Source organism: Hyposmocoma kahamanoa, unplaced genomic scaffold (genome assembly GCF_003589595.1).
Source record: "Hyposmocoma kahamanoa isolate Upper Pololo Valley unplaced genomic scaffold, ASM358959v1 138, whole genome shotgun sequence".
NCBI classification, from domain to species: domain Eukaryota; kingdom Metazoa; phylum Arthropoda; class Insecta; order Lepidoptera; family Cosmopterigidae; genus Hyposmocoma; species Hyposmocoma kahamanoa.
In genome coordinates, this window is record NW_020653492.1 from 1871480 (window position 1) to 1891458 (window position 19979).

A 19979-nucleotide genomic window follows, 5' to 3' on the forward strand; every position below is an offset into this window, starting at 1 on the left:
TACTTTATAAGTATGTGGATAAGATTAGGTAAACGGTAGTCAGAGTTCATTATGTGCTTTTCGAATTACTATGTCATCGAAAAACTTTAGTTACGTAGATATTATAAACATTTGCAAAGCACGTAAGTGTACAAAAGCCCTTAAAACAACCTTGAAAGTAGTTCCAGAAGTAGGGAACTTAACTTGTTTACATTTGGTAAGTCGGCCCCGAGAACCATGTCTACATCAATTGCGATTCATGTCAAGCGGCGTTTACAAAAACCAACAATGCCGCTACAAAATTCAGCCGGTTCTCATCAGAATTCCCCGCAACGCGTGTCGTATCTATGCCAGGACATAATCTCGTTTTCTGCGGCTGTTCAAGCCTCCGAACCTCCGATATGAAGAGTCTCAAAACAAATCGCAAGTAGGCGTGCACATGCGCCGCAGCTCCACACGCACACGCCCCGCTCCACCGCGGCAGTCGCGCGCTGCCCTTCGCCGCGTTCGCTCCTCCGCGCGATCTTTCTTCTTCACGCTCCCACCACGCGCTAAATGGCGCCCAAACTGGGACCTCGCTCTCGCGGGTAAGTCATTACATAACCTTACACACACGTGTCGTATCAGATCCCACTGACGAATTTGCTGACGATCAGTGGTCCATCCACGCAGCATCCGCGAGGAGTTCGAGGGCGTGGTAGGACATCGACTGGAAGGGGGGCGCGGAGTCGGCGTTCTGGCGGTACCGCCTGATAAGGATGCAGCCCACCCACTGTCAACAAACTATATTATATATATCAAAGATGGACACTGTATAGATAAACGGCTGTTCAGTGGGGAACGAGTGAAGTGTCATCTCGAAGACGTGCCTATTGATTTTCGTGGCGCGATGCTGAGATTGTGCCGCGATCGTTTTGCGCCTTAGGGACAATTAGATATATTGTCGCAGCCTTTTTAGCATTCAGCTGTGGAACTCCGCTCGGAGATAGGGGCCCATTCTCAAATTACTCTTGTTGTTGATTGTATCTCATCACTGTCGCCTACTTTTCGTCTTCCCCGCAAAGTTTATTAGGCTGGCTGGTTCGGCATCCTAATTGGATATTATCTCGGAGATCCGAGGAGATTCTGTAATATATTTTGAATTAAATATTTATGTCATGATTAATGAATATAATGGAATCGTTTTAAGTGAAATCTGGCTGGACGTATAAGTATTTATAATCTTTTCTCACGGAGCACACGTTCACGCAAGTTGAAATTGGACCTTTATTATGAAATCTAGCATATCATTTATGTTTTACCTAAACATCGTAAAGTTTTATGAATTAGATTTTAAACTTTATCTCTTTGTTTTACGTTAATCACCTATTATCAAGTCAGATGCAAAAGTTGTAATCGTTCAGCTGATTATAATGTAACTTAAGAAGATTTGTGATGTATTTTAAACTTCGCGAATTAAACACTGTTAGGTTCAGTTGATCCAAAAGATGAGTAAAATTGGTATTTTACTCCATTACAGGGTCTGATAAAATTAACTGAAACAATTTTAAGCGCACGTTTAGTGGGTACATTAAACCAAACTACAGCAAAATTTGAGAATGTGGATAATAATAAGTTACACAATAAGATTCCGGAGCATTAATACTTACATCAAAAGAATTTTAATTGAAAATCCACATTACAAAATTGAAGACTAGATAAAGACGTATGGGAAGAGGACATGGCTCTAGATTCCACACTTTGATTCAAAGTGTATTCCATAGCATTTAAGCTTATTTGAAAAGAGCAACCCCTAGAGTTTCTTGCTCATTCTTCTCAGGGAAGTGTAATTTCATTTACCGCTTTGTTTAACATTGTTTAACCCTAAGTGCTACGTGAAAATGTATGAAACAGCTGATTTAATTTCGCGATGTAAGGGCGGATCCCCATGGTAAATTAAATATTGCTTGGGTTCATGTACTGGATAAATACCCGTAAAATAATTTCAGTAATTTTAAATAAGTAACGCACACACTCAACATAGCCCCGCACTAGGGAAACCCTGTGTTGCGAGTGCCATGGACACACACATAGACAACCACAAATTACACCCAAACTCATGAGATAAATAAATGTAGGCCATACAAATATTTCACCCGGCCCGGGAATCGAACCCGGGACCTCTGCGTGGCAGTGCGGCATGGCAACTGTTCGGCCACCAAGGCAGTTTGTTGGGAATATGATTATCACTATAGAGTGTGTAACCTTTCCGAAATATCTATCTCCTAATTGTCTCCGTGGCCGAACGGTTACCATGCTGCTCTGCCATGCAGAGCTCCCGGGTTCGATTCCTGGACCGAGACAAATATTTGTAATGCCTCCATTTATGTCTCTCGTGTGTGTCCATGGCATCCGTGATACAGGGTTTCCCTAGTGTGGTGCCATGAGCGCGTTATCTATTTATATCGACAAAATCGAAAGAAGTCATGCCTTTGTAAGAAACCTCCACTCATAATTATTTCAACTCGTTACATAAACAGATTCGAAGTCTAGCGCGACACTAATGTCGAGTCTATTCGGAAACTCGATAGGTTCGTAATACATCGAGCAGCGAGTCGTTATGAGTCGAGTCCATTGACTCCAGTTTTTTTACAACACTACCTACTACTACTGCTACAGTTCCAGTGCTGCTCGGAAAAATGAGAGGCTATATTGCTGTCTGTTTTGTGGAATTATTCTCTAGTCTTCTTACCCAATAGAATTCATGGACCACGACTTTTGTAGGTTCAATTCACCAGTTAAAATTTTCATTACACCCTCGTCTAAGTCAGCATTTATTCACACTGTCACGCGGTATGAGATATCCGGCCAATATATTAGGGTTGGGGGACACTTAATTTCGGGTTTCGTGTCATGGCTGATCTGACAGGTAAATGTAACCTATGTCTGTATCCTGTGGCATATGTGAAGACATCGGAAAAAGAAAATTCGATTTTTTTTAATTGGGGATACAGGTTTATTTGTAAAATGCTAACAATCTCGCTGGACTATATTAATTTTTTTTTTCTACAGTATTAACGATGAATTTAAATTTCATTACAACATACAGAAATAAACTGAACTCAAAACCAAAATTATTTGATATGGCATGTGGCAATAATAAAAAAAATGTCAAATGGGTCAATGACTCTGCTATAGTACATAGTCCTCGCTGATATTCTGCTATCTAAAAACTAACAAGCACATACACCTGAGCAAAAAAAGAAATTAAAAATTAAATATACAACAAAATCACAGCAAAAGCAAACAAATGACACAAATTAAAAGAAACCTGAATTTGTTTTTTTAAAGTTCTTATTGAACGTCACGATTGATTACCGTAATATTCCATTATTTTTGTGAAATTACTCCACTACATTTTATTATATTTTATATTTTATATATTTATATATATAGAACCGACGTCTTATAGCAAACCGTGCCCAGACGCTATGCCAACTAAGCCACGGAATGAACCTGCGGACCTAACGAATTTTTCTATATGCTTGTTGTCGGATCTTTTCTATTTGGTTTTCAACGACTTTTTAGCCGTGTCGCCATCTACGAGAAATCTATGAAAGTATTGCGTCACTCAGCTAGGTTATTTTACAGCTACCAGCCCTGGCTAGAGATGTCGCTATTAACTGTAATTAAATTTGTATTGAACTGATATTATTATTGTTTTGTGAAATTACTCCACTGGTTTGTTATAATTATGAATATAAAGACAGAACACTAAGAAAAATCCTACGATCCGGCGTCGAACCAGCGTCTTCCTGCAAACCCCACGGTTAGTAGACGCTATGCCAACTAAACCACGGAACGAACCAACGGACTTTCATAATTTTTCTATGTGATTGTAGCAGATCTTTGGTTTTGGTCGTTTAGCGACTTTTTTGCCGTAGCGCCATCTATGACAAAACTATTTCTTCCATCGACAACATCGTATCGTCGATGATTTCTTCGCTCCAACCTTCACTCAGCCATTTTTTGACTGAATTTGTTTTGTCAAATTACGGTTACTTTCTTCTGAAAACGATTGATATTTGCTGTCTATGATGATATGATTTTACACGAACCTCGCGTTTGTGTAGGAAGCTATTTTTTCATGATATTGCTACATTCTTCAAGTAACACTATTGTGTAATAAGGCTTCATCTGCAAAATGACAACTTTCAGTACAGAGGTTTAAAGATTCTACGAATGAAATTAGTCATTAGCTTTTTATGCTGGAATACTTCGCTACATGTTAATACATAGTCAAAGTCAAAGTCAAAGTCAAAGTCAAGGTCAAAGTCAAGGTCAAATAATAATTTATTCCATAGGTAAATTTTTTACACTTGAAAAAGCAATTTTTTGAGCTACTCCTCGTTCACTACGCTGACCTCCCTGAGAATAACGAGCAAGAAACACGTGATTGTTGTATGTCCTATGTAAAATCTTCTATAAATGTTCAGCGTAAGTAATTATGTAGAATAAAGGTAAAACAAGAAGTATAATAAAGACATAATCATACGTTAAAAGTGCTTTTATTCATAAATATAATACGCACTACATGAAACATTATGCATTATACGAAATTTTATAGCTCTCCTATTTAAGCGTAAGGCTGAGATGGTATGGGAGTTGAGAAGGAAACCTCCCGACTACTTTGGAAATACTGTGATAAATAGAAATTATCTCTTATTTGAGCATAAAAAGTTATCGACTAATTTCGTTCGAAGTCTTTAAACCTCTCTTGTGAAAAGTTGTCATTTTGCAGATATGGCCTAATAAGGCCTATGTCTGTAATAACGCCTAGGGTGGAAACTGTTGCCAAATATTTTTACAGGTCAAAAGGTACTTTATAATAACATCCAATTTGAATTTTGTATACAAATTATTGCACGTCACTTCATGTGTATCAATAAAAAATCTTATTGGTATTGTAAGTTACACGATTTGTACATGTTATTAAGAAATTTTCGTCGCAGCAAAAGCAGATCCTTATTTCAAATGAATATATTATTGACAGTCTGAAATACAATTACAAAATCGTAAATATTACAAATCGCGTAACATCTTGGTCTTCATCAGATTTGTTCATGTGATCCTATAAGCCCTGCAACGAGCGGAACAGTGACCAGAAAGTGACATTAGCATTTAGATGGGGCACAAATCGCCGAGTGGTACGCCACGCTGGCCGGTGATCTTTCCTTTGATATATCACCCTTGCTTAACGTTTATTCTCGCCATGTTTCAGATAGAGCCTTTATAAAGCTATTGTAAAATGTAACTCATAACATAAAGGGATTAAATTACATTAATCTTAACTTTAGGAATTTGATGTCGCTATACGGCCCCAGTATTTTAGATTACGGTTTATGTAAGGCATGTATTTAAATGACCTTTTTAAATTAGTAAAAGCAGCAGGCAAAAAATCTAAATGGTCACCTTTTTTAATGATTGCGCCTCTTTCTTCGAGACATAAAATAAATTAAATCGATCGATATTTTGATTACTTCAGAGCTACGCAATAAATGTTTGATATTTATAAATGGTACAAATTTGTAGTGTGTAATATAAATAATAAGTTAGCGTAAGCATTTCATACTTAGATATACATGCGGTCGCTCATCGATTGATGACGCACTGTTGTATACTCTTGTAGCATGTAGTTTTTATAATAAATATTATAATGAAGTGAGTGTTCTGTTTATACCAACCACAAATATCCCTGGATTTGATAGTTTTATGTTATGCCTTAAAACTAAGACAAATGAGCATTAAAATAAAATGTAGACTTATTTTTAAAGCTAAGTAATTGTTGATTATATTTGTATAGTAACATTATACTAATTATAGTATAATTTGATCTAAAAACATGTTCGGAATCGCAAACAAATTGGCTTCTGGCACTCGCCGGCCGCTGCCGTGTCATGCATGCTCGGCTCGTGCTGCTGTTTCATATACTAACCTAACCTAACCTACTGAATGGAGGGCGCAACCAAGCAACCAAGATGTATTAGGAGATTAATATCAAAAGATATACTGGTTATAAAAGTCATCAATCGTTAAAAGTAAAGATCAATAATAAATAAAGAGGATCAAATATTAAGTTTTTTGAATACCAAGTATTAATTTACTATGCTTAAACATGATAATAGTGTTACCTTGAATGGAGTTAATTTATAAATAATATAGACCGAGCAATTAATATAATATGAAGCATAAAAAATATTGTTTATTTAAAAGAGTGCAGATTTGCAATAGATTATTTATTTCTTTGAGGATCAAATAATATTATCCCTTTTTTATACATCAACCTTACGACGTGACGGGCTAGACTGTAGGCTGTATGGCGCACAAGTGCTTTTGCCTTTTCCAGTTTAAGAATGGAAAAATCAGTACAAAACCTTTATTTTTTTCCATCCTTTAAGGTACAAAAAGAATGTTGTTCTGTCATTAATTTACTGTTTGACTTCGACCCTCACAACAATTATTCTCAGTAAAGAGTTTTATTACAAAAGAAGACTTGGCTTTTTTCTCAGAAAACACACAACAGACTTAGCTGTATCGGTATTCTCCTTTGGGACGCAAAGGGTTTTCCCTTTAAATAAAAAAAAATTCTTTGCGGTTGTTCATTCTTTTGTGCATTGTGTCACTAATTAGAAAGCATTGTGCAACTTCTTTAACAAACTTTGCGAGTATATTATGTCAATCTAGTCTTGCTAATGATCGTGTACTAGGGTGATCTACATTTTATTTCTGTATACTTGATAAAAACCTTGTACTTAAAACTTAAACTTAAAACTAACTTGATTTTCATATTACTAAGTTTATTCAATAACAGGATGTTTTACTACCATATTCAATTTTTCACTGCTTGCTTTCTCTCTCGTTTCTCGTGAACTGCCTCTGGGCCGAACGATTATCATGCTGGGTTCCCACGCAAAGGTTCCGGGTTCGATTCCCAGACCCGGGGGAAATATTTGTTTGGCGTACATTTCTTTCTTTTTATTTTTCTCGCGAATTTGGGTGTAATTTGTGGTTGTCTATGCCTGTGTCCATGGTACACATTAACTATGATAATATTAACGATACCCTTTCAAAGGTAGTTTATTGGTTTAATGTTAACAATTTATTGCTCAATGCCAAGAAGACAAAGTGTGTTAAATTTGAATTACCTAATGTAAAATCGATTAGTCCAATCAGAGTTACAAATGGAGAAAAGTTAGACTTTGTTAATAAAGCTGTCTTTTTGTGAGTGACCTTAGACAGTAAACTTCAATGGTTTCCACATATATCTTCCTTAGCCAGCATATGCTGCTGCATATGCAGTCCGTAGAATACGTGAGCTTATCGATGTTGCTACTGCTAGACTAGTTTACTTTAGTTACTTCCATAATATAATGTTCTACGGGATTCTCTTGTGGGGTAAAGCGGTAGATATACAAACCGTATTTGTGTTGCAAAAACGAGCGATTCGTTCTGTATATCGTTTAGGTTCTCGGGTTTCTCTCAGAAAAGTTTAAGGAGACTGGTATCATGACTATGGCATCGCAGTACATTTACTCAAATATTTTGTACCACGATTTCGTTTAACTAAGGTAAACGATTGTTTTATGGGGAGCTGTTTACGTTTTTACATTAAGATTCCGGAGAATATATTAACATTATCATTTCCTAAGTTTAAAACTTACATTAAAAGTATGTTAATTAAAAAGTCATATTACGAAATTGAAGTGTATGTTTTAGATAAAGAAGTTTGGAAAGACAACAAGAGTCTGAATTCCACACAATTATGATTCAAAGTGTATTCCATAGCATTTAAGTTTATTTGAAAAGAGCAATCCCTAGAGTTTCTTGCTCGTTCTTCTCATGAAGGTCAGTGTAGTGAACGAGCAGTAGCCTAAAAAGTACCGAGCTTGTTAGCTCATCGCTAGGTGGTTAAATCTTTAGTTTTTACCTAGCGTTAATGTAATAAAATAGTTAATGTTTTTGAAATTGAATAAATAAAAAAAAGAAAAAAAAAGAAAAAAAAAGTAGATTAAAAATGACGTTTTCAAGTGTAAAAATTTTACCTATAGAATACATGATTATTTAATTTTGACTTTGACGCGCGATGCAGGGTTTGTCTAGTGCGAAGCTTTTATAAAAAATAATTTTAGGGAAATTACTCCACTAGTTTGTAATATGAATACAAAGTCGAACACTAAGAAAATGGGACATGTAAAGGGCTCGAAACGTTGGTTCGTTTGAAAAAACAATTTACGAGATAAGTATGCGATAATATAGGTATATTAACTAAAAAATTACCTATTATCGAAGTTATCATGACATAGTTCAATGAATTGTTGACATACAAAAAAAACAGTCGAATTGAAAAACCTCCTCCTATTTTGTAGTCGATTAAAAACGAATACAAGTTCATAATCGAAATTAGAATTCAAGAAAAGATCTGTTAGTAAATAAGGTACAGTAATGACGAGTCTTTGCAAACATAACAACGATGTTAAATAATATAAGAGGACTTTATTTTAAAAGCCTCCGTTATGTAGAATTTAGTAGCAGTAATGTAGAATTTAGTAGCAGTAGAACTTCTTGTGAAACCGATGTCGCCAAAACGCACGCAAACAAAATGACAAGCATTATGAAATCTTGATAATGATTGGTTATAATTTCTAATTTAAAAAGATGTAACATGTTCTGAATTGTTAGGTAATCGAAACATTATCCAGTCGCTACGTCGCTGGAAGTTCAATACCTTTATTGCAAGTTACGACCTTTTTTATTTGATATTGAAATTTTATTCAATATGCTGCCATTTTGTGGCCAGTAACTGGACTACGACTAACGATTAACATCTGAACGAATAGATAATCAGAAAATTGAAAATTTATTAAATTAAGACCTACCGATTTTAAATACTGGGTAAAATTTTTGGTGCAGCTATCATTTTTGCACTCAAAACAAGAAAAAAATAATAAGAAAAAAAGTATTTTTCAACGATTTTAGAGAATTTGCGCAAAAGAATGCCACAACCATACCACACAAAGCGAAAATTGCTAACTCAGCTCAAGTAGGTCTTTCGAAAATTATAGTTGGCATGCGTCTGACGCTAACTAACCACTTCTTTAGGCAACATTCATTGCTATGCAGATGATATGACAAGCACGCACCAATACGGTTAGTGAAATTGAAAAGACCCCCTGCACCCTGGATCACTCCTCTAGTGCGTATTGCAATGAGGAGGCGTGACGGAGCTTTTCGTAAGTTTAAACGGTGTAGGTCGGAGGAAAATTGGACTGCCTTCAAATTATGTAGGAATCGCTGTAATCAGATGGTGAGAGCCGCAAAACGCCGCAACTTTCATGACAATCTTGTACAGTCTTCTCCTGCTGCAACTTGGAAATTTTTGAAGTCTGTGGGTCTGCTTAAGCCTCAGAATGACGCTATTCCTCATTCTTTCACTCTCGATGACATCAATCATCACTTCTCAGCGGCCGCCAGCACTCAGTGTATTGGCAAGGTCAATGCTCTCAATGACATTCCTCTCTTGTGTAGTCAACCTTCTCAAGCTTTCTCTTTTTCTTCGGTTTCAGAGTCAGAGATTCGCAAAATAATAATGTCTTTAAAATCAAATGCCGTTGGTTGTGATGACATTAGTCGTCAAATGATAGTCTGCTGTTTAGACAGTGTACTGCCGATTATCACACATATTATTAATTGTTCCCTTTCCTCTGGTACTTTCCCTAGCAGCTGGCGCAGGGCGTATGTGCTGCCTCTTCCTAAAATAAATAATCCGTCTGTTCTTAAACACTTTAGGCCAATCTCAATACTACCTTTCCTTTCTAAAATTCTAGAAGCAGTTGTTCATCGCCAATTATCATCCTTCCTTTTTAGACACAATGTCCTTGGCCAGTACCAATCAGGTTTCCGGCCGGGCCACAGTACCACAACGGCATTATTGAAAGTTACGGAAGACATTCGTGAGGGCATGGAGGCTTCGCGGTTGACAGCATTAGTTCTCATTGACTTCTCTAACGCCTTTAATGCTGTTGACCATGATATACTCCTAGCCATCCTAGCTTTTTTGCGAGTCTCTGCCCTGGAACTGGAATGGTTCTCTTCATACCTTAAGGGGCGCAAGCAAGCTGTTCGTGCCAAAGACGTCTTGTCTAATTGGTGCGATCTAGAGGCAGACGTGCCCCAAGGCGGAATTCTTTCTCCCCTATTATTTTCAGTTTTTATAAATTTAATCTCTCCTATTCTCCGCAGCTCTCATCATTTGTATGCTGACGATCTACAGATTTATGCGCAAGCAAAATTTGACTCCTTGGATGATGCGATATGTAACCTCAATGATGATTTGCGACGTATTGCTGACTGGTCGAGTAAGTTTGGCATCAGTGTCAATCCAAGCAAGTGTCAAGGCATGATCGTGGGTAGTCCCTATGCTTTGTCTAGGTTGGACATAAGCTCCGTTGCGCTTCTTTCTTGTGATGGCACATCCATTGTTTTCGTGCCTCATGTAGTGAATCTGGGACTACACATTGATTCTACTTTTAGCTGGCGACCTCAGATTGACTGCATTAGTCAGAAGATTATTGGTATTTTGAGGTCATTCTATCAGTTCAAACACTTTCTTCCCATCACAACAAAGATTCTGCTAATTCAGGCAACCATTTTCCCTATCTTCGATTATGCTGATGTGTGTTATGCTGATATCACTCAAGAACTTCTCAACAAATTGGAGCGGTTGCTCAATAGTTGTATCCGGTTCATTTACTGTCTTCGCAAGTATGATCATGTGTCCGCATATCGTGACAAGTTGAAATGGCTCACGATTCGTCAGCGCCGGAATCTGAGAATCCTCTCCACGCTTTATTCCGTACTCAAAGACCCATGTTCACCAGAGTATTTGAAATGTAAGTTTCAATACTTTGGTGTGCACAATGCCCGTGATCAGCGTTCACATAATAAATTTAATTTATCTGTTCCTCCTCACCGTACTGGTTTTGTCTCTAACTCGTTTACTCTTCAGGCAATACGACTCTGGAACGCTCTCCCACCCCATATTCAAAGTGCGCCAAATAAACTCGCATTTAAGCAGTTAGTCCGCAATCTAATGCTAGATTCTCCACCTGCATCACAATAGTCTCATTTGGATATATGTTTATTATATATATTATTATAATATAATTTATTGTTATGTATATATATTTATTATTATGTATGTATAAAATTAATTTTTATTGTTTATGTATGATCATATTTATGTACATAATATATACATTAACCAAATTGTTTGTTTATTAACTTTATTCCTCTTTTTTTTTTTTTTTCCTTTCTTTTTTTTTTTCTCTTTCGTTTTTGTTTGTTTGTTGTCAAGTTTTGCAACGCCTGTTAATTGTTCTGTACTCAGCTCTCTGGTTAACTGGTAGAGAATGCCTAATGGCATTAAGTTCGCCATTTGTACTTTTTTGTATGCAATAAAGTTTAAATAAATAAATAAAATAAATAAAAATGATAGCACAGTGCACGGTTGCTATTATAAGCAATCGTCAAGCAGCCAGGAGAACCATGAGACAAACCGGGAAAAACTTGTCGCTGAGCTCAACCATGTTTTGGAACATATATCGTCGTGGGGCTCCCGAAACTTGGTTGAGTTCAACGCCAAGAAAACCCAGGTGTGCGCGTTCAGCTCCAAAAAATCGCCATTCCTTCCACTTCCCTATCTTCAGGGTACAATGCTGACGCTGCAGGACAAGCTCAGCCTACTGGGGATGAGCATCCGGAAGGACATGAGCAACAAAGAGTATATCGAGAACGTCATCTGTGCCGCGTCGCGCAAGCTTGGCATCCTGAACAAGGTGCACCGATTTTTTACTCCAGAGCTGCGATACCTATTGTATAAAGCTCAGGTCCGAAGCAGCATGGAGTACTGTTCGCACCTTTGGGACGGCTCTGCCAAGTACTTGCTCGATGCCCTAGATGGACTGCAGCGCTACGCCTTCCGTGTTGTCAACGATCCTCATGTAACTGAGCATGCGGAGTCGTTACAGCTTCGCAGAGATATAGCGTCTCTTAGCGTATTCTATCGCCTGTACCACGGTGAGTGCTCTGAAGAGTTATTCAACCTTATCCCTTCCTCTCCTTTCTATCAGCGGACCACCCGTGCCGGACTGCGTTGCCACAGTTGGACGGTCAGTTCAATACCGTCCCGCGCTAAAAAGTTTGGTAATTCGTTTTTATGCCGAACCATCAAATTGTGGAACCAATTCCCGGCGTATGTATTCCCTTCCCTCTCCTCCTCTATAACATCGGGTCCTTCAAACGTAGTGTGAAGAAGCATTTGGCCAGACCGGCAAAATGATAGTGACGGAGTGAAGATATTTATGTTTTCCATCCGTTACTCTCATCTCTGGACTGTATTCGCACTTTCCATCAGGCGCGATGCAGTCATTTTGCCGAGCCACAATAAAAAAAAATCTACTGTAATTATTGTTCTGTGGTTAAGGGTGCTGGTGAAATTACAGGTACATGGGACTTCTCAACTTATGTCTCCGGGTGACAGGCACACTATCCCTCGAATCTTTGCAATTCAAAGATTAGAGTGGCACTGCAAATGTTATGGACAGGCGTTTCGTTTAACACCAAGCGCACGACTTGTTCGTTCAGTCACTTGGTCTCATAAAATAGTTATTTCTTGCGCAAGGCTGCAAACTTGTTTGGCGCGAGTGCTTGTATTGAAACCTAAGCAAGCGAAAGAGGCCAAAATTGCAAATTCAATAATAGATTCCTGCGTGTAGCGAGGGTTTCAAGGCGCGAGACTTAGAACAACTTTGCTACCGAGCGAAACACACAACTTTTCACCTCATTATAGCCAGGGAAATGGGAGATGTAAGAAAAACAGTTGGTTTATAAAACATCAGTTTTTTTAATTATAAGAAAAAGTTTATCTTCATATGCGTTTTGAATTTACACGTCATAAAATTTTTATTCTTGCCTGTACTTTTATTTTGTGTGGTTAAGTGATTATTGAAATAATTTAGTTCTTCGACGAATTAAAATAATTTAATAAACACAATTAGTTAACATTATCAATTAAAAAAACATACCAACGGATTTATATTACATAAATAAGTAACGACAAATCGTGTAGTTGAACGTAGATAATGACACATTTCTATTCATCGAAATAAAAAATTAGGTGCACCACAGTCCATGGTCAAGTTCGAATTTCACAAACCTTTTTCACGCAAGCGTGCAAAACACGCTTTTGCGCGCAGATTTCTAATGAGAATGAAAGCCTTTCCGAGCTAGAGAGGTGAAAAAATTTGAGTTTTGTTCCAGATAAGTCCTTGTAAAATAACCCATTAAACAAATATAAGCGGTATTTGCATTTATATTAAATAATAAAAAATCTCGACAAGGGATGATGTATGGCTCAGTGTTTATCGTTCACTTTGCTAGCAGACGTGTAATTTTAATCTCATTGGGTTTGCGAAATTTCCACCAGCGATTTTAATCGAAAACAACCCCGTTTCGAATATAAACAGTTTGTTTTATAAGGCTGGGGTTAAAAGGGCAAAGGGATACGTATTTATTGAATTTTCAACAACCATTCACAGTTGAGGATTATTTTTCATATCTGTTAAAGATAAATTTTCACGCACGTGTAACATTCAGATGGCAATATCGATTGAAAGTCATCATCATGATTAACCCATTTGTGCGTCCTACTGTTGGGCACGGGACTTCTCCCAAGCGAGGGTTTTAGACCCAACAACAAACAAGGTAAGAGTATCAACTCAACACCTGTCGACCTGCATGAAGGGGGACTTTTGGCCGAAGGTTCTGGCGTTTCCGAGGACGGCTACCGGATACCCACGTTGCGTCAGACGTCGCGGTTCATACGTACGTGTAAATAAATAAATTCAAATTAAATTTCGCACATAAATTCCGAAAAACTTTGACTCGCACAGTCCGGATTCGAACCCATGGCCTCTGCTCGAGAGGCGGTAGGTCAAACCATTAGGCTACCACGGCGTTTTGAAAGTACATATTTGTATTTGGATAAATTTCGGGTTGGTTTTCTCTACCTAATTTCGTTGGCAATTTTTATTATTTAAGTATTCGAGTGTATTATCGTTAAATATTAATTTAATTAATATTTCAGGATACTACACTCGCATATTTAATAACACTTCATTCCAGAATATTTAACCAATGGAATGCTCAGTATCTGATTTACAACACATTTTAATACATTTTGAATATTGTTAACGAAAGCTATATTAGTCAATTATTCGCTTTAAAATGCTTTTTGCTTGCAATAACTATCACATTTAAATAAATTAAGTTACCTATTTGACTTGAGTGTAATCGATTAAATAATAAAATGACAACACTAAATGGTATTGGTGGGATTAAAAAAAAAGAAAGAGGAAGGACAAATTAGATTAGGTTAGTGGGTGCGAGTTGTTGCTCCTTGTGAATATAGTATGCTAAAAGTTTGTGAGATTAATGAGAGAGAGAACGGGGAAAGGGGTTTTTCGGAAATATACTTTTAGTACGTCTACCATACGTCTACGAACCTATCGTTTTATTTGAATGTATTCGCTAAGCTAACAATATAGTTGTACAATAAGTAAAAAATGAACTATTTTCATATGAGCCACTATTCTTGAAAAATAGCGATATCTAAACATTATACGAATCACGTGAAAGGCTGGTGAACTCAGTCTGTAATCTTATAGATGTCCTAACACCCACGATGCACCCGTAATAGCGGGCGGCGCGCGCGCTAGCGTTCACCCGAAGGATCAACTCTTCAGGGATTACGGGATAGAGGATAGACTAAATGGAAAAATACGTTCGTGTCTGCCAATAATGCCTTTGGATCTTATTATGTAACGATTTATTTATGTTAGATTCATAATTTTATTTATTTTTCGGTATCTTTGAGAAGAAACGTGACTGCTCGTTACTCACATGCTTTACATTTGAAATTACCATTATTGTCTTAATAACATCTTGTTTCATGTAGTTCGTATTATTTGTGTAACTTTCGTGTAACAAAAACACTTTTGCCGTATGTCATGTGGCTTTATTATTCCAGTAAGGGTACAATAATTTAAATTTGGTATTAAAAACGTAATTTCTGCCTCGAGTTATTTAAATAGGTAATTTTCAGATTAGTTTTCTCTACAAAATTTCGGTGGTAATTTTTATTATTTAAATATTCTGGAATATTATCATGAAGTGTTATTTAATATTCCAGTGTGGTATCCTGAAATATTATTTAATGTTTCACCATAATATACTCGAATACTACAATAATAAAAGTTGCCACCGAAATTTTTTTTTTTAATATCAAGTGACGGGACGAACAAGTCGCGCACCTGATGGTAAGCTACACGCTACAAGGTGACTACCTTCCTGGACGAACTCTTCAACAACGAGTTCTACTACTACTAATTTCGGTGGCAATTTTTATTGTTTAAACTAATCGCGTGACAACATTGTGTATACGATTCGTCAGTTTTACGGGCCAGTTTTGTCCTAACCATCTTCGAGATCAATTAGGTGGTTTTGAGATAGGCTATATTCTAGAAAACTATTGATATGTAGTAGTGTAGGAGTGCGGCAAACTGATGAGCGTACATACTTGGCAGTTCGGAATACCTTTCTCAAGCTGTGAAACAATTCTTGAGCTACTTGTAGGAATTGGAATAGTTGCATGAAGTAATGCATAAGTAAAACTTCAATCAATTAACCCTTATGCGCAAAGCTTTTTTTTAATATATATAATAGACACACGCTTGGTCACAGTCTCACCTGATGTTAAGCGACGACGTGACCGACGATGGGACGCGTTTGCCTAAAAAATGCCTATTAACTCTAGCCTTGAATAGCCCCAAATTGTACTTTTCGGAAAATACAGTTGCCGGTAGAGCATTTCATTCCTTTGCCGTACGCATCAGAAGGAAGCAAAGCGCTTAGTGCGAATAGGTGGAATATCAACGACATAAGAATGAAGTGCTCCAGACCTTCTAGTCGACCGAAGGAGGAACGGTGAGGGTGGTACTAAATTGAAAAGTTCCTGCGCACACTCCCCGAAATGTATTCGATAGGAAACCGACAAGCAGACTACTTTCTGCTATGGTCGAGATTTTGTAGCTTGGACTCTACAAGAGAATTGTTGTTAATAAGTCTCTTTGCTTTTCGCTCCACCGAGTCCAAGGCAGCTAACTGGTAATGGGCAGAACCGTCCCAAAGGTGGCAGCAGTATTCCATACACGATCGAACTTGCGCTTTATACAGATTTAAAAGATGTTCAGCTTATTACATTAATAAATAAGGGTCTATTAATAAGGGGCTATAAGGGTCCCCCGTGTGTGGAAAACTGCCCGACGAATATAATAATGCTTTTTAGTAGCTGTAGAGCTTCTAGTGAAAGAGTTCGACCTGAGAAATACTGACGCCTTATCTATTTCTGCCGTCAAGTAGTAATGTGTGCATTACTGCATTCCGGTTTTTGAAGGGTAAGGGTGCCGGTGAAATTACATGCACATGGGTTTTTTTAACTTATGTCTCAGGGTGATGTGTGCAGGGGCAGTGCTCTGAGCGGCACATTAACTGCCATCTATAAGAGTGTCGCTTATCAACAGGCGCACGACTTATGACTTATGAACAGAATATAACTGCAACAGATTTTACATCTGTTTGTTTACAGAATGTCCATGTACTAACACCAATATACGTTACAATTATTGTAGTGAAATAACTACAGTTGTCTCGGGTCAGCGGCACCGCAATCTACGAGTTGGCATAAACAGGTGAATCTCAAACTGTTTTAGATATAAAGACTCCTAGGGTCTATTTCAACCTGCAAGGGGTTCATATCGGCGAAAACAATATAAGGAGTGCAGGAGACGTCAATGGGGGTCCACGAGACTCGATCCTATTTAGGCAGACCAAAGTGTGGGCTTTCGTGACTAATCTACGTTATACCTACGAGTATTCGTACATATGTAAATATACGGGGTTATTTGTAAAATACTAACACCGTCAGAGGACTATATTACTAACATCATAAACAACAACTTTTGTTCCATGATTATTCACAAAACTTATTTTTTTTTATTATGTATTTCGTAGTAAGTTGCTTAGCAACGCCTCTCGTGTGCAGTTATTAATGAAAATAATTTTGGTGGGTCTTTATGCTTGTCGAAATGAAAGTATCTAGTTAAGATAGGCATACGAGGGTTTGATTATATATAAGTAGAGCTCATTACGCTGACTCCGAATCTATATGTAACTCATTTTTTGTAAAATTTCGACTTACTGTTCTTATCAAACCACAGCAGTGGTGGATCTTTTGCTGATGTTTTACCATTTAGAGCAATGTATTAAAATATTTTTATTTTTATGCGAAAATAAAATCTGATGAATTATATGACATGATAGTCATGGTACAAAAATTGGTATTTATTATGTCAGTAATATAGTCCTGTGATAATACGTATAATACTTTCTTATAACAGGCGTATAAATTACTTATAAATTACATAAACAATCCACAACAAGATATTCAGTTACATAAGTGTATAAAACTTCACATTATTATTTTCTGACATAAAGTTTTTTACTAGCATTGTGTCTGCTGTCAAACACACATTTGAAGTTGATGAATTTGTAAAAAAATAAATATTATGTCAATATCAATATAATAATATTAGAAAGGGGGTCCGCGCAAAACAGAAAAAATTGGCGCATGGTATATCTGACGAAAAAGTTTGGGAACCTCTGGTATAAACCGTGCACATAGAGCAATAGTACAAGCGGTGTTTGAGAAAAGACGAAATATAGCAGTCGTATTTATACAATGTACCATAGAAAAAAACTTCTTGTCAAAATGAATGTCTTCACACAACTCTTTATGGTATCAAGTCAACGGGAGTAACAAGTCATGCACCTTGTTGCACGCCACTCGCCTAGTCATAACAGTTGCAGTGTCACTCAGAGCTTTAAATTGCGAAGATCAGACGGGCATTGCCACTGCACCCGTTGCCCTGTGACATGAAGTTAATAGGGTTCATGTGCTTGTTGTTTCGCCTGGACATTACGGCTTGACGGGAGAGATAAGTAAGGAGTAAATACTAATCATAATAAAGATGATTCGCAACCAATACTACAATATTTAAGAAATACAGCTAAGATTTAAATGATTGTTACTAATTACAGATGACCATGGAGCGTGTTAATCGTTCCGAAATATTGGGAAAATAAATAGAACTCAGGCTGTGGTAAGAAACGTGTAATTAGTTATAAAGATTGTGTGTAGAGACAGAGTTGCGTGCCTTATTTCAAGAAAATAAAGATATTAATATGATATAACACTACCATAGATGTATATTTAGGAAGCCTATATTTTTATTAAACTAAATCTAAGCTACTTTAATTTAGTGGAAACTAAAAATCCTAGAAACACCAGAAATAAAATAGAAACGCCCTAATTTGGAATTTTACAGTAGAACGACATTTGCATTAGCACCCAAATTCTTTAGAAAATTACTAGGTGCTGTAAAAAAATTAAGTTGTAGACTTTTAAAAATGAAATTGCATAATTTGTTAGTGCTATTACAATATTGATATTTTTACCTAATAACATAAAATGTAAAATTTAACTAACATACCTACGTTATATTTTTGACTTCCAAATTTTTCTATAAACATCTAAATGTTATTTATGCTACATTTAACAAAGTAAATTAAGAAATGTATAAGTTTTAGTGAAATGTACGATCTACTAAATTTAGTAAGCAAATTATAAAAGTTCCGATTTGGAAAAAAAGTTTGCTGTAAGGATGAACTTGCATTTCTTGCATTTATTGTAATTATTATTGTTGTTTTCTTTAATAAGTAAGTCTGGCCTACACGAGAAATACCTTCTTACTGCTAGGTACCTAGTTAATCATTAAGTAGATCTATAATTGTGCAAGAGCGTGCTCGCCAACGCCAACTGGTGGGAGATAGATTTCTGTAAAAAAAAAATTACTTTTTGAAAAAGAAATAAATAAAAAATCATAATATACTCCTAACGGCTTCATTGTAAACCACATTTTTCAATGAATCTTGTATTCTTGCACTCACCACAAGGGTCCCTTTTTTACCATTTAGATGCGAAACCTGAAAACTAATAGAATATTGTAGCAGCAATTACCTACGTAGCTACGCTTACAAAAACATAGTAAAATATAAGATGTAGTTCTACTGTTTCGCTTCTACCTTGTAGTTTAAATTACAGCAAGTCTGCAAAATAAATGTGCAGTCGCAACGTTGCCTGCATTCGTATGCAAACTTGTTTGTTTATTTGCAAACTGCTTGGCCATGTGGTAAACAACGTTGGACCGTAGTGCTATTAAAGAAATATTCATTTTTGCATGCACGAGTCCTAATAAAGACTGTAAACTACATGTTTAGGAAGCAATATGTTGAAGAGTCCTTCTGTAATATTGTTATTATGATTTATTTATTTATTAAGATAACAAACAGCCAAACAAACAACTATCTAAGAATATTGCATGAAAATAGACTTATACAAAAAACTTCTTATCAATTTCAATGTCTTCACACAACTTTTTATGATGTCAAGTGATGGAAGGAACAAATCATGCGCCTTGTGGCACGCCACTCGCCTGGTATTGTTGTTATCCGAAAGATATTTTTTGTCATACCAAGTGAGTGGATGAATAAGTGGTAAGTGACATGCCTGTCCATAACAGTTGCAGTGCCACTTAGAGTTTTAAATCGCAAAGATCTGAGGAGAACTGCCACTGCGCACCGTCACCCTGAGACATTACTTGACAGGTCTCACGTGCCTGTGATTTCACCAGCACCAATAGCAGTAGTAGTAATGACAGGAACACGAGAAAAGGCTTTTACTGAACAGTTACACGGAGCGTTTGTTAATTAAATTAATTGATTTAGTC

At 36.8% G+C, this 19979-nt stretch overlaps 1 protein-coding gene across 1 annotated transcript in view; it reads left to right on the forward strand.

The window, feature by feature from the left end:
- The first annotated feature begins 471 nt into the window (after window positions 1–471).
- LOC113240400 (CUB domain-containing protein 2) overlaps window positions 472–19979 on the forward strand; it is a 275798-nt gene continuing 256290 nt past the window's right edge. Inside the window, exon 1 of the mRNA XM_026477689.1 lies at window positions 472–566. The gene's annotated coding sequence lies outside the window, so the exon portion shown is untranslated. The remainder of the gene's footprint in view (window positions 567–19979) is intronic.